This window comes from Anolis sagrei, chromosome 9 (genome assembly GCF_037176765.1).
Source record: "Anolis sagrei isolate rAnoSag1 chromosome 9, rAnoSag1.mat, whole genome shotgun sequence".
Taxonomy (NCBI): domain Eukaryota; kingdom Metazoa; phylum Chordata; class Lepidosauria; order Squamata; family Dactyloidae; genus Anolis; species Anolis sagrei.
Window position 1 is genome coordinate 12,610,103 of NC_090029.1, and position 16,462 is coordinate 12,626,564.

Sequence of the window (16,462 nt, forward strand, 5' to 3'; positions counted from 1 at the left end):
CATTACTTCCCTAGATCCCACTATGCTCCTATTGATGCAGGCTAGTAATAATAAAAAATCATATATAATAATAGAGGCTGCTGGTGATGTGAGAAGGCGGCGGTTCCTGCGCCTGCCTGCAGAGGGCGCGCGGGAGCGAGCCAGGAGCCACCGCCCTCTCAGGCTCCTTTACTCGCGAGACTTTGTAAGTGGCGGGCGAGTCTCGCGCGACTCGGGTGGCCCCGCCCCTCTCCTCCTCCTGGTTGACGAGACGCCGCCGCTGCCGCTTCTCATTCTGTTTTCCGGCGGAGGAAGGAAGGAAGGAGGGCAGGGAAGAAGGAAGGAAGGAAGGAAGGACGGCGACAGGTGAGGAGGAAGAAAGGGAAGAGGAGTGGAAAGCCCCCAAAACCTGAGGGAAAAGGGAGGCAGGGAAAGGGCAGGGCTGTCAGGAACTTGGGCCTCTCAGGCCTCTCCAGGATCAGCACCATCATCACCATCCAGCATAGATTGGTTTTTTCAGTCAGTGTGGAGATAACATGCCTTTTTTTTCCATATTTTTCCCCTCCACGCGTTGCTGTGGCCCACACCTTCTGTGGGAGGTTTGGGCCAATTCTGTCATTGGTGGGGTTCAGAATGCTCTGTGATTGTAGGTGAACTATAAATCCCAGCAACAACAATTCCCAAATGTCAAGATTCTATTTTCCCCAAACTCCACCAGTGCTCACATTTGGGCATATTGAGTATTCGTGTAGTTTGGTCCAGATCCATCATTGTTTGAGTCCACAGTGATCTTTGCATCTAGGTGAACTACAACTCCACTGCCACCAAACCCTTCCAGTATTTTCTCTTGGTCATGGGAGAACTGTGTGCCAAGTTTGGTTCAATTCCATCGTTGGTGAGGTTCAGAATGCTCTGTGATTGTAGGTGAACTATAAATCCCAGAAACTATAACCCCCAAATGTCTATTTCCCCCAAACTCCATCTGTGTTTATATTTGGGCATATGGAATATTCGTGCCAAGTTTGGTCCAGATCCATCATTGTTTCAGTCCAAAGTGCTCTCTGAATGTAGGTGAACTACAACTCCCAAACTCAAGGTCAATGCTCACCAAACCCTCCTAGTATTTTCTGTTGGTCATGGGAGTCCTCCGTCCCAAGATTGGTTCAATTCCATCATTGGTGGGTTTCAGAATGCTCTTTGATTGTTGTTGTTCATTCGTTCAGTCGTCTCCGACTCTTCGTGACCTCGTGGACCAGCCCACGCCAGAGCTCCCTGTCGGCCGTCACCACCCCCAGCTCCTTCAAGGTCAGTCCAATCGCTTCAAGGATGCCATCCATCCATCTTGCCCTAGGTCGGCCCCTCTTCCTTTTGCCTTCCACTTTCCCCAGCATAATTGTTTTCTCTAGGCTTTGCTGTCTCCTCATGATGTGGCCAAAGTACTTCAACTTTGTCTCTAGTATCCTTCCTTCCAGTGAGCAGCCGGGCTTTATTTCCTGGAGGATGGACTGGTTGGATCTTCTCACAGTCCAAGGCACTCTCAGCACTTTCCTCCAGCACCACAGCTCAAAAGCATCGATCTTCCTTCGCTCAGCCTTCCCTATGGTCCAGCTCTCACATCCGTATGTTACTACAGGGAATACCATGGCTTGGACTAGGCGGATCTTTGTTGCCAGTCTGATGTCTCTACTCTTTACTATTTTATCGAGACTGGACATTGCTCTCCTCCCAAGAAGTAAGCGTCTTCTGATTTCCTGGCCACAGTCTGCATCTGCAGTAATCTTTGCACCTAGAAATACAAAGTCTGTCACGGCCTCCACGGTTTCTCCCTCTATTTTCCAGTTGTCAATCATTCTTGTTGCCATAATCTTGGTTTTTTTGACGTTCAGCTGCAACCCGGCTTTTGCGCTTTCTTCTTTCACCTTGATTAGAAGGCTCCTCAGCTCCTCCTCGCTTTCGGCCATCAGAGTGGTGTCATCTGCATATCTGAGGTTGTTAATGTTTCTTCCAGCAATTTTCACCCCAGCTTTGCATTCATCAAGCCCCGCACATCGCATGATGTGTTCTGCATACAAGTTAAAAAGGTTGGGTGAGAGTATGCAGCCTTGCCGTACGCCTTTCCCAATCTTGAACCAGTCTGTTGTTCCGTGGTCAGTTCTGACTGTTGCTACTTGGTCCTTGTACAGATTCCTCAGGAGAGAGACAAGGTGGCTTGGTATGCCCATCCCACCAAGAACTTGCCACAATTTATTATGATCCACACAGTCAAAGGCTTTAGAGTAGTCAATGAAGCAGAAGTAGATGTTTTTCTGAAACTCCCTGCCTTTCTCCATTATCCAGCGGATATTGGCAATCTGGTCTCTCGTTCCTCTGCCTTTTCTAAACCCAGCTTGAACATCTGGCAACTCTCGCTCCATGTATTGCTGGAGTCTTCCTTGCAGGATCTTGAGCATTACCTTACTGGCATGAGAAATAAGGGCCACTGTACGGAAGTTGGAGCAGTCTTTCGCATTTCCCTTTTTTGGTATGGGGATGTAAGTTGATTTTTTCCAGTCTGATGGCCATTCTTGTGTTTTCCATATTTGCTGGCATATGGCATGCATCACCTTGACAGCATCATCTTTTAAGATTTTAAACAGTTCAGCTGGGATCCCATCCTCTCCTGCTGCCTTGTTGTTAGCAATGCTTCTTAAGGCCCATTCAACCTCACTCCTCAGGATGTCTGGTTCTAATTCATTCACCACACCGTCAAAGCTATCCTCGATATTGTTATCCTTCCTATACAGATCTTCTGTATAATCTCGCCACCTTCTCTTGATCTCTTCAGCTTCTGTTAGGTCCCTGCCATCTTTGTTTCTTATCATACCAATTTTTGCCTGAAATTTACCTCCAATGTTTCTAATTTTCTGGAAGAGGTCTCTTGTCCTTCCTATTCTGTTGTCTTCTTCCACTTCCACTTTGATTGTAGGTGAACTATAAATCCCAGAAACTACAACCCCCAAATGTCAAGGTCTATTTTCCCCAAACTCCATCTGTGTTTATATTTGGGCATATGGAATATTCGTGCCAAGTTTGGTCCAGATCCATCATTGTTTGATTCCAAAGTGCTCTCTGAATTTATTTTTGTCATGTCAGGAGCGACTTGAGAAACTGCAAGTCGCTTCTGGTGTGAGAGAATTGGCTGTCTGCAAGGACGTTGCCCAAGGGACGCCCGGATGAATTGATGTTTTTATCATCCTTGTGGGAGGCTTCTCTCATGTCCCTGCATGAGGAGCTGGAGCTGGTAGAGGGAGCTCATCCGCCTCTCCCCGGATTCGATCCATGCTCACCAAACCCTTCTAGTATTTTCTGTTGGTCATGGGAGTCCTGCGTCCCAAGATTGGTTCAATTCCATCATTGGTGGAGTTCAGAATGTTCTTTGATTGTAAGTGAACTATAAATTCCACAACTACAACTCCCAAATGTCGTCTATTTTCCCCAAACTCTACCAGTCCTGCCGGCACAGGGGTTTAACCCACTGCACCACCGGGGGCTCCGCTCTCTGAATGTAGGTGAACTACAACTCCCAGACTCAAGGGCAATGCTCACCAAACCCTTTTAGTATTTTCTGTTGGTCATGGGAGTCCTGCATCCCAAGATTGGTTCAATTCCATCGTTGGTGGAGTTCAGAATGCTCTTTGATTGTAAGTGAACTATAAATTCCACAATTACAACTCCCAAATGTCAAGGTCTGTTTCCCCAAAACTCTACCAATGTTTTCATTTGGGCATATTGAGTATCTATGCCAAGTTTTGTGAGGTTCAGAATGCTCTTTTATTGTAGGTGAACCATAAATCACAGCAACTACAACTCCCAAATGACAAAATCATTTTTTTTGAGTGAAGGACATACATTGGGTTGTTAGGTGCCTTGTGTCCAAATTTGGTGTCAATTTGTCCAGTGGTTTTTGGTTTCAGTTAATCCCACAAACGAACATTACATTTTTATTTATATAGATTTCAGTCAGTGTGGAGATAGCATGGGCTATTTCTACTCTGTATATATCTAGTGCCTTTCCCTTTCTATATTACTATTTCAGTCTATATGGAGGAGCCCCCGGTGGCGCAGTGGATTAAACCCCTGTGCCGGCAGCACTGAAGACCAACAGGTCGCAGGTTCGAATCCGGGGAGAGGTGGATGAGCTCCCTCTATCAGCTCCAGCTCCTCATGCGGGGACATGAGAGAAGCCTCCCACAAGGATGACAAAACATCAAAACATCCGGGCGTCCCCTGGGCAACGTCCTTGCAGACGGCCAATTCTCTCACAGCAGAAGTGACTTGCAGTTTCTCAAGTCACTCCTGACACGACAAAAAAAAGTCTATATGGAGATAGCATGGCTTATTTCATATATATCTAGATATAGTAAAGGTTTCCCCTCGACATGAAGTCTAGTCGTGTCCAACTCGACTAGACTTCATCTTGGTGGTCATCTCTCTTCCTAAGCTGAAGATCCAGTGTTGTCCGTAGATGCCTCCAAGGTCATGTGGCCACTGGCATGACTGCATGGAGTGCTGTTACCTTCCCGCAGAAGCTGGGCCTAATAGCGGGAGTTCACCCCGCTCCCTGGATTCGAACCACCAACCTTTCGGTCAGCGAGTTCAGCAGCTCAGCGGTTCAACTCGCTCTGTCACCGGGGGCTCATTATTATTATTATTATTATTATTATTATTATTTCAGTGTGTGTGGAGATAGCATGAGCCATTTCACATATATCTTTATCTATGTCTATATACATCTACCTACCTATATATATATACCAGCTGTCCCCTGCCGCACGTTGCTGTGGCCCAGTCTGTGTATATGTGTTTTGTGTGTGTGTATATGTATATATGTGTGTTTGCTTGTATATATGTGGTTTTGTGCATGTGTTGTAATGCATTTTTTTTGCCTTTCATTGTGTTTTTCAGTGTTTTTATGAGTGATGGTCACTTGTTGGCCTAATAGGTGTATTGTGTCCAAACTTGGTATCAATTCGTTTGGCCTTTCTATTATTATTATTATTATTATTATTATTATTATTATTATTATGGTCTGTGTGGAGACAGCATAGGTTATTTCACACAAAGACACATACACATCTGTGTGTCAGAATAGATTGACAGATTTCATGCTGTGGAAATAATACAATTATAAAACAATAATTATTATATAATTATGATTTATTTCATATATAAATAATCATGCCTTCATTACCACTCATGCTAACAATGGTGGGTTTTTTTGTAATAATAATAATAATAATACAATATAATAATAATAAAGCTGACATGATACGAGGATTTAAAGATTGAACTGCAAAGACTCTGGCACAAGCCAGTCAAGGTGGTCCCAGTCGTGATTGGCACACTGGGTGCAGTGCCTAAAGACCTTGGCCTGCACTTAAACACAATCGGCACTGACAAAATTACCATCGGTCAGCTGCAAAAGGCCACCCTACTGGGATCTGCACGCTTTATTCGCCGATACATCAGGTAGTCCTAGACACTTGGGAAGTGTCTGACATGTGATCCAATGCAACAGCCAACAGAATGATCTTGTTTGCTGTGTACTAATCTTGTTGTGTTTCTAATAATAATAATAATGCCTTCATTACCACACTGCCAATGGCGACTTTATAGATAATAATAATAATAATACAATGTACAGTAATAATAATATATAATAATAGTAATCTATATATATGTTTGTGGAATATATAAAAGGCCATATTCTTCCATCTGTGTTGAAATATTATTAGGAATTGACGTGTTAATAGCAGCAGGAGTCATAGCATTAGTAGTAATCACCTTTTTATTGATATTATTATATTTCATTTATATACCTGTATATCTTTTATCTATCTATATATACAGCCATACGTCTATATAAGAGGAGGCCATATCCCTCAATCTGTGTGGAAATAATATGGGTTATTTGTATGTGTGTATGAATGAAATGATATATATTTTGTAATATATATTTAATTAACATATATATTTGTCTATTTCATATGTATTTTATATATCACACACACACATATATATCATAAGCTGCCTTGAGTTGTCTTTGGGCTGAGAAAAGCAGCATAGAAATGCAATAAATAAATAATAGAAGGCAATATTCTTCAGTCTGTGGCAATATTATTATTGGAAGTGTCAGTAGCAGCAGTAGTAATAGCATTAGTGCTAACCTTATGGTCTTATTATTTCGTGTGTGTGTGTGTATATATATATACACATACACATACACACACACACACACACAAAAGCTTGGGTACCAGGAGGTGCCCAGGTTATTTGAAAAAGGCACTGTTTGTTTTGGGGAGTAATATCAGTTAGTTTATTAGTAACACTAGTTCTTCTTCGAATTCTCTGAATGCACACTTGTGGAGAATACTGTACCTGCACAGGCTCTTCCCAAGCTGTTTACTTTAAATTTTTGGTGGTAGCCCCATCCATTCCCCCCACGGACATAAAAGGCGCTCCCCAGTGCTTTTTCTTCTGCCACAGCAGCTCTTCGGAACTCTTCGCGCTACGTCGACCAAGAGGTTCAAGAGATGTATCCCATGTGTGTCAAAGATACCAGACTCTGATGGCTACGCAAAATGCCTTCTCTGCCTGGGAGAGGCACACGTAGTGAGCTCTTGCCTGTACTGCCAAGCCTTTACAGTGCAGGCAAGAAAGAATAGAGTCACTCGCCTTTGGGCCATTCTCTACCAGCAGGCCTTAGCCCCATCCATGGCAACACAGCCGTCAACTTCAGGCTGTGTTCGGCGAAGGTTTTCACATCATCCCCGCTGATGGCTTCAAAGGCCTCTAAGACTTTCAAGATCTTGAAGCCTCCACCCTGACCCCCATTGACGTCAAGCTTGATGACGTGGGCAAGGTCTTCTTGATCGATCATGGCGATGCCATCACCAGTCTAGTCCGTGATGACTGCTTTCAGGAGAGCCCAGAAGGAAATGAAGAGGGCAGAAATGGAGGTATCAATCCAGTCCCTCCTCTTCCCAATCCTGCCAACACTGGGAGAGGCCTTTGAATCCCTGTACAAGCTACAGAAGCAAGGCATCATAAAGAGGCCTGCTCCATTGCTGCCACTGTTACTGGCAAAGCAACCACCGACCTCTGAAGCCTCTTCACACCGATCCTCGCCAATTCAGCCAGTACAGGCTTTGCAGTTACCATCCTCTTCCAAGTCCCAGTGGGAGACAATGTCGAATGGTGAGATTCCGGATTCACCACAGAGCCCACTCACACAGTCATCCGAGTCCCTCTCCAATCTCCGTCCCCAGCTCCTTCAGCTGCAGCAACTCTTCCCACTACCAGAGGAGTCACCTAAGAAAGGATGGCAGATGTGTCTGGCTAGAGAGGCGGCCACGGCTACACCGAGACTGCCTTCCCAAACATCCCAGTTGTAGAAGGTGAGGCCACAACCTCCTCCTCCCCTTAAGACCCCAGATGAGGACGACATTGAAGCAGACGGTGTAGAGTCAGTCTGTTCAGAGTCCTCTCCATTGGACTCGACCTTTCTCTGGATCAAGAAAACTATCTGGTGGATCCTCCTTCCCCTACCAATAATGTAAGGGCCTTCACAGAGCAGATGCTCCAGATGGGAGAGGCCATTGGGCTTGAGGTGAAGCAGTCCTCAAAAGAGGTCACAAATCCGGTCTTCAGATGGGAATAGGCCCAAGCCCCATGAGCGACCTCCTTCCCTTCTTGCCCTACCTTCTGTGATCAAGGTACCATGGAAGAATCCATCCATCCTGCCTACATCGAAAAAGATCGAGGCATGGTACCAGATCCATGATGAAGCCCTGGAGTGGTTGAAGCACCATCCTGAAGCAAACTCTATGCTAGTCAAGTCTGCCCAATCCTCAGAGAAACAAAATGCAACACGTTCAGACCGAAAGGGAAACCGTTTTGACTCTGTGGGCCGAAAACTGTAGTTTGGCACGTTCCAGCTGGCCAGGATGGCCATGGTAGTCCATGCTCTCGTCACATCTAGGCTAGATTACTGTAACACCCTCTACTTGGGTTTGCCTTTGAAGAGTGCTTGGAAGCTTCAAATAGTCTAGCGAGAGGCAGCCAGGTTAATAACTGGAGCGGCGTACAGGGAGCACACAATTCCCATGTTACGCCAGCTCCACTGGCTGCCAGTTTGCTGCTGGGCACAATTTAAAGTGCTGGCTTTGGCCTATAAAGCCCTAAATGGCCCCGGCCCAATTTACCTGTCTGAACGCATCTCCCCATATGAACCACCACGGAGATTAAGATCTTCTGGGAAGGCCCTGCTCTCAGTCCCACCACCATTACGGGCACGTTTGGTGGGGATTAGAGACAGGAACTCCCTTCCTAATGAGATCAGGTCAGCCTCCTCCCTCTTGTCCTTTAGAAGGATGATAAAAACGTGGCTGTGGGACCGAGCCTTTGGGACTGTGCAGTGAGACAGCAATAGGAACCCTTATTATGCCAACCAAATTCGATATGGTTGTTGAGACAGTTTTAACTAGAGAATTTTAACGTCAAGATAAGTGATTTTAATGCTTTTGTATTTGTATGGTCTAGTATGTTTCAGCATTTAATGTTTGCCATTTATATTTTGTGCTCCTCCCTGAGTCCCCTTCGGGGTGAGAAGGGTGGAATATAAATGCTTTAAATAAATAAATAAACTACGGCACCTGCATGGGAATATATAAAGAAATGCTCTGGGAAAAGGCCCAAGTTTTCGACGAGAAATTTTCAGATGACGATAGGACAGTATTGAACATTTTAATGCAAGAAGTATTCTCACTTGCCCATCACCAAATTCATATAGCTAAGCACACCGGAGATACAGCAGGCAAGATATTAGTCCACAGGGTAGCCATACGCTGACATGCCTGACTCCATTCCTCTGGTCTATTGACAGCTTCAAGGCAAGTCAGTGAGGACTTACCATTCAGTGCCCAGACAAAACATTGAGACAATCCAGCCGACTATACTGCCTTCTAGCTGTCTACCACTGCTGACACCATTCCAGTCTCACTCCCACACTCCATCTCGATACCAGCATCAGTACCAACACCTACTGTCGATGCCGAACCCTATCCCATCCAAGACCGCTTAGCCAGCTATGCAGATGTGTGGCATAGTATAACATCAGATGCTTGGGTCTTCAGTGTTCTTCAAGAAGGCTATGCCTTAGAATTCAAGGACCTCCCCTCGACAGGAGGGGTCCTCCAAACTCACCCATCACATGCAATACAGGAAGAAGTCGAGACCCTACTTCTCAAGGGTGCCATATGACTGACCCCCTTGATGGAAGATACTATGGCTTTCTTCTCAAGATACTTCATCATTTGCAAAAAAAGATTGCGGCCTGTGACTAATACTCAACCTTCAGGACCTAAATTCCTCCCTGCTGCCAGAGAAGTTTGGAATGGTGTCGGTGTCATCCATTCTTCCTCTCCTTGCCAGAGGAGACTGGTTTGCTACAATAGACTTGCGGGATACCTGCTTCCATGCCAGCATCCATCTGGCACACCGAAGGTTCCTCGCCTTCAAGGTCCCCAGACCTTTCAGTTCAACGTCCTTCCTTTCGGACTTGCAGCGACACTGGGGGTCTTCATAAAATGCATGTTGGTAGTAGCGACCCACCTTTCCCAAAGCGGTATCGTCATCTTCCCTTATCCCAATGACTGGCTTCTGAAAATCCCCATCCCTGCTACAAGAGCAAGTCACACTCAAACTAAAAATGCTAGACTCTCTAGGCCTTCGCCTGAACCTATAAAAGTTCATTTATGCAGGGTGAACTACAACTCCCACTTGGGTAGGTTGGTCCCCTCACAAACACCTCCAGTCTGTTGTGTTGGTCACCAGGGTTCTGTGTGCCATGTTTATTTATTTATTTGCCATATTTATACCCTGTCTTTCTCTACCCCAGCAAGGGGACTCAGGGTGGTCCAGATCATCATTGGTGGGGTTCAGAGTGCTCTGGGTGCAAGGTGAACTACAACTTCCATGTGAGTAGGTTGGTCCCTCCACAAATGCCTCCAGTATGTTCTATTGGCCACCAGGGTTCTGTGTTTGAAGTTTGGTCCAGGTCCCTCATTGGTGGGATTCAGAGTGCTCTGGGTGCAGGGTGAACTACAACTTCCAAGTGGGTAGGTCAGTCCTCCCAGAAACACTTCCAGTATGTTCTGTTGGTCACCAGGGATCTCTTCCTGGGTTGGTCACCAGGGTTCTGGAGCCCCTGGTGGCATGGCTTAAACTCTTGTGCCAGCAGGACTGCTAAACTGCCGGCACAAATCCATGGAGAGTGAGTTGAGCTCCCTCTGTCGGCCATGAATGACGGACCTAGACCAAACTTGCTACACAGACTCTCCATGACATTCTTTACACCCTGGAGAGTTTTGGGAATTGTAGTTCACCCTGCCCCCAGAGAATATTCCGAAGCCCCAATGGTGGATCTGTAACACACATGGCACACAGAACCTTGATGGTCAACAGAACATACTGGAGAGGTTGGGAAGGGAATGACCTACCCACATAAGAGTTGTAGTTCACCTTGCATTCAGAGCACTCTGAACCTCGTCAATAACAGATCTGGACCAAACTTGACAATGGACTGACCTGGACTGTGATTTCAGACTTGCGTGATTTAAACAATATTTTAGTAATTTTATGCCTTAAGTGCTTGCATCATTTATTACTGTTGTTGGCATTGAATGAATGTCTGTTGTGAAGCTGCCCTGAGTTCCCCTCTGGGGTGAGAAGGATGGGATACAAATATGTGAAATTAATAAATAAACTTGGCACATAGACCCAAGATGCCTAACTGTGTATGCAGGCGGAGTTTGGACGTGATTGCCCTGGGAATCTGGGAGTTGTAGTTCACCTGCATCCAGAGAAACTGTGACCCTCACTGAGAATGGACTGGAACCAAACTTGGCACAGAGAAGCCCTATGACCAACTGAAGATACTGCAGGGGTTTGTGGGAATTTATTTATTTATTCATTTATTTATTTAAAACATTTATATTCCGCCCTTCTCACCCTGAAGGGAACTCAGGATGGAGCACAGCATATACATGGCAAACATTCAATGCCGGGGCACAGATTCACATACATAAACATTAAAAAACATTTATCAAAATATTAAAATACACAATTTAAAACCGACCTAGTCATCCGCGCCAAATCATTGGCCTGGTCATCTTTCCTATTGCTGCTTTATTGCCCTGTCCTGAAAGCTTGGTCTGACAGCCAAGTTTTTACCATCCTTCTAAAGGACAGGAGGGAGGGGGCTGACCTGATCTCACCAGGAAGGGAGCTCCATAGCTGGGGAGCAATCACCGAGAAGGCCCTGTCTCTCGTCCGCTCCAGTCGTGCCTGTGACAATGGCGGGACGGAAAGCAGGGGCTCCCCGGAGGATCTTAATCTCCACGTTTGGACTTTCTGGAGATGTCCGAACGCATCTCCAGATAGGGGGAGATGCGTTCGGACAGGTAATTTGGGCTGGGGTAATTTAGGGCTTTATAGGCCAAAGCCAGCACTTTGAATTGTTCCCGGTAGCAAACTGGCAGCTAGTGGAACTGGCGTAACATGGGAGTTGTATGCTTCCTGTATGCCGCTCCAATTATTAACCTGGCTGCCTCAACACTTCAAAGGCAACTCCACGTAGAGTGCGTTGCAGTAGTCTATCCTAGATGTAACGAGAGTGTGGACCACCGTGGCCAAGTCTGACTTCCCAAGGTATGGGCGCAACTGGTGCACAAGTTTTAATTGTGCAAACGCTCCCCTGGCCACCGCTGCAACCTGGGATTCCAGGCTTAGTGATAAATCCAGGAGAACTCCCAAGGAATTGACCTTGATTTTGCAAGTTGTAGTTCACCTGCATACAAAGAGCACTGAACTCAGCCGATGTTGGATCTAGACCAAGCTTGGCACACAGGATTGACCCGTGGTTTCAGGGATTGTAGTTCACCCACATCCTTATGCATTTTATAATGGGAGTATTCATAAAAAAACAAAATAAAAAACTGGCTTTTAAACTAGTAAATAGTGTTATGAATTAACTAACCTAACACCCCAAAACAAACAATGCCTTTTTCAAATAGCCTGGACACCACTATGTACCCAAGCTAGTTATCTAATAAATATGAATTTTAAAGGACCAACCTAACCTATCTATTTATCTATAGGAGGAGGCCACAGCTCTTTGTCTATGTGGAGATAGCAGTCATTTCATATATATATGTGTGTGGGGGTGGTGGTGGTGGTGATTTTGTATCTAAGGAAAGGCCAAGGGTGACCCTCAGGCTGTTAGGAAATACAATATCGTATTATTATATTAGGCATTATTAGTATTAGCCTTTGTAGTAGCAGCATTATTATTGTTTTATTATCATCATTATTAGGAGGAAGTAACAAGCCTCAGGTTGTGTAGAGATTTTATTATTATTATTATTATTATTATTATTATTTGAAACACAACAAGATGAGTCCACAGCAAACAAGATCACTCTGCTGGCTGTCGTATTGGATTACTGGTTGGACACTTCCTGAGTGTCGAGGACTGTGTGATGTATTGGCGAATAATGCATGCAGATCCCAGTGAGGTGGCCTTTTGCATCTAGCAGATGGTAATTTTGTCAGTGCCGATTGTGTTTAAATGCAGGCCAAGGTCTTTAGGCACTGCACACCACTGGAACCACCTTTACCGGTTTGTGCCAGAGTCTTTGCAGTTCAAGCTTTAAATCCTCGTATTGTGTCAGCTTTTCCAGTTGTTTCTCTTCAATCCTGCTGTCGCCTGGGATTGCGACATCGATGATCCACATTGTTTTTTTTATCACGATTGTGAGGTCAGGAGTCTTGTGCTCCAAAACTCTGTCCATCTGAATTCGAAAGTCCCAGGGTAGTTTGATGTGTTCATTTTCTGTAACTTTTTCCGGCTTGTGATCCCACCAGTTCTTTGTCGCAGGCAAATGGTATTTGTGGCATAAGTTCCAATGAATCATCTGAGTGGTGTTATGCCTCTGCTTATAGTCTGTCTTTGCGATCTTCTTGCAGCAGCTGAGGATGTGATCTATTGTTTCATCTGCTTCCTTGCAGAGTCTTCATTGTTGTCAACATTTCAATTTTGGCTTTGATGGCATTCAACTGATTGCATTTTATGGTTTGTCCATTTGGCATCTCTATGCTCTCGCTGTGTGTAATTTTCCCTTTCTTTATTGCCACTGTGGCACATTTGTCTAGGCCGAACTCCATAATGATGTCAGTGCTGAAGATTCTGACTGTGTTGGTCATTGACTGGATTTTAGTTTCTGATTTTCCTTAAAGCTTTAGATCATCCATATACAGCAAGTGGGAAGTTTTTGGTGAATTTCTTGCAGTTTGGTAGCCTAGGTTAGAATTAGACAGTGGGATCATTGCAATGATGAACAACAGTGGTGACAGTGAGTCGCCCTGGAAAATTCCTCTCTTGATGTTAACAGTTACATAGCTTTCATTGCCCATGAACAACTCAGTATTCCATTGTTTCATTGAACTTTCTAATACTTTCACAAACCTCGATGACATGTAGACATTTGATAATCCAACAATGTGGCAGTGAGTTAAATGCTTTTTTTGTAATCAAACCAAGTTGTATAGAGGTTTGTTTTGCAGCTTTTGCAATTCTCCAGTATCATTTTGTCAATTAGAAGCTGATCTTTCGTGCCCCTACTTCTTTTATTGCCTTTTTGTTCTACTGGCAAGATTATTTTCCTCCAAGTAATCCTGGATTTGATCAGCTATTATGCCTGTTAGCAATTTGAACTTTGTAGGCAGACATGTTATTGGCCTGTAGTTTCCTGGTATTATCCCTTTTGTTGGATCTTTCTGTATCAAATATGTCTTCCCAGTTGTTATCCATTTGCTGATGTTTCCAGTTTGCAGCATCTCATTGAATTGTTTGGCCATTTTTGAGTGCAGGCTAATCAGATAGTTAAGCCGAAATCCATGGAGTTGATCACTGCCAGGTGATGTCCATTTCTTGACTTGCTTCACCCCTGTGCCGGCAGGACTGAAGACCGACAGGTCGCAGGTTCGAATCCGGGTAGAGGCGGATGAGCTCCCTTTATTGGCTCCAGCTCCTCATGCGGGGACATGAGAGAAGCCACCCACAAGGATGATAAAAATATCAAATCATCTGGGCGTCCCCTGGACAACGTCCTTGCAGACGACCAATTCTCTTACACTAGAAGCGACTTGCAGTTTCTCAAGTCGCTTCTGACATGACAAAAAAAAACCCTCTTTCATTGATAATTTCTGTTTTTATTTCCAAGGTTCTCATTTTATTATCTAAAAATTTATTTTCAAAATATTTTATCTACTCACCTTTTTGTTGTAACCTTTTTCTGATATTTTTTTTTTGGGGGGGGGGGTTATTATTCTTTGATGGGTTTCTCTTAGAATCTGTGTAGGCTGGCAATGACTTGAAGGCACCCAACAACTACGTCCATGTGTAAATACAGTTTCTATGATTGAAGCATATATATGCCTTCAGTTGCCACTAGAAACCTGCTCTCATTTGGGCTCAATTTGTGCTACCTGTGTGAGATTAATTCCCAGAGACTTTGCAGAAAATGATTACACTATGGAGCACTAAGATTTTTGTTCCTGGGTTATAAACGTCATTTCTTATTTTTTCCCCATAAAAAGTGGAGAAAGAGTATTACATCACAACAATTTTGTTTTAGCACAGTTTGCTATAGTTGTCAATTAATATCTCATCATCAAGTCTCATGGTTTGTGGCAGCCACCAAAATGAAGCTTTTGGAGTAGAACAACTATTTTTGAAGCGAGGACCGCACAATTAAACAGGAAATAACACTTTCAAACCAGGAACAGAATTTTTTCCAAATTTTGTAACATAGAGTTATCATCTACATTGATACCTCTGCTATCATATTCCTCTTGTGTTGCTTCTATTTGTCATGGCTGCCATACCTTTGTCTGTGCGCACTTTTCAGCATTTATGTTTTGGGGAAGATGCCTATTTTGGCACTTCTGCCGATGGACTAAGGGAAATGGGCTGAAGAGCCTCCTGAAGCTTTCCCTGCCCTTCATTCTCCTGTTTCCCCATCCTTTCCTTCTCTTTAAGCATATCTACTACTCATTTCCACCAAATTCCAAGGAAGCCTCCCAGACCTTGAACCAGTGTCTGACAGCTGTGATGGACTGGATGAGGGCTAACAGGTTGAAGCTTAATCCAGACAAGACAGAGGTCCTCCTGGTTAGTCGCGGGGCCGACTGGGGTATTGAGTGGCAACCTGTGCTTGACGGGGTTACACTCCCCCTGAAGGCGCAGATCCGTGGCTTGGGGGTCCTCCTAGACTCAACGCTGTTGCTTGATGCTCAGGTGTCAGCGGTGGCAGGGAGGGCCTTTGCACAACTCAAACTTGTGCGCCAGCTGCGACCATACCTCGTGAAATCTGACTTGGCGGTCCAGGCCTTACTTACATCCAAACTGGACTATTGCAATGCGTTCTAAGTGGGGCTGCCCTTGAAGACGGCCCGGTAGTTTGAAGTGGTACAACGGGCAGCAGCTAGGCTCCTTATTGGAGCAAACTATAGGGAGCATACAACACCCCTATTAAAACAGCTTCATTGGCTGCCAATAAGTTGCCGAGCCAAATTCAAGGTGCAGGTCATGACCTATAAAGCCCTAAACGGTTCAGGCCCCGCCTATCTCCACGAATTTTGCAGGGGGAAGAGGCAGCCACAGGTGTTTTGGACTTCAACTCTCATAATTCCTGACAGCCGGTAGAAGAAAACTCCTCCCTCTCTGCAGCTAGTCAGTCCAGAGCAAAACAAGACATAAATCAGCCTTGGCAGACTTGGTGGGATTTCCAGACATGTCTCAGAAATTTGATAGGGTTTTGCATTATAATGCCAAGTCAGGACTATCTATTGAACCATCTAGTGCAAGAATGGGCACACATTGGCTCCCCCTCCAGATGTTTTGGACTTGGAATTGTGGATGTTGGAGTCCAAAGCACCTGGAGAGCTGAAGTTTACCAATTCCTGCTCTAATGTGACATTGATTTCTGATTTTCTTGGGAGTGTATGGGGCATCCCAGACAACACTTGGCATCCTGTTATTGGTCGGTGAACGGTCTCAGTTCCAAACCATTGGGAGTCAACGTGAGCCTTCTCCATGATGCAGGTCATCTCTTGAGGTTGTGGCCATGGCCCAGTGGTGAACATGGCATTGTGAGACTTGGCCAGGATCGCTCTCATAGGAGCGGAGAGATCAAAGGAGGACAAGGTAAACACTGTCGTAGTGGTGGCTGTTTGAGTTGGTGGCGGGAGGCGGAGAGGTTTCATCCTTGAACCCCAAAGCTGTCGGAGCTGTTGACTGAGCCAGGCCAGGTGAAAGGCCTCCTGTGACGGGTCCAGTGTCATCAAGCCGGCTGGAGTGTTTCCAGGCAACTCTAGCAAGAGT

General features: G+C 45.0%; 1 protein-coding gene across 6 annotated transcripts in view; it reads left to right on the plus strand.

The window, feature by feature from the left end:
• Nucleotides 1-207: 207 nt before the first annotated feature.
• The window catches only part of HERC1 (HECT and RLD domain containing E3 ubiquitin protein ligase family member 1), a 161,053-nt gene continuing 144,798 nt past the window's right edge, over nt 208-16,462 (plus strand). For all 6 annotated transcript variants that reach the window (XM_060755676.2, XM_060755679.2, XM_060755681.2 and 3 more), the window contains exon 1: nt 208-345. The gene's annotated coding sequence lies outside the window, so the exon portion shown is untranslated. The remainder of the gene's footprint in view (nt 346-16,462) is intronic.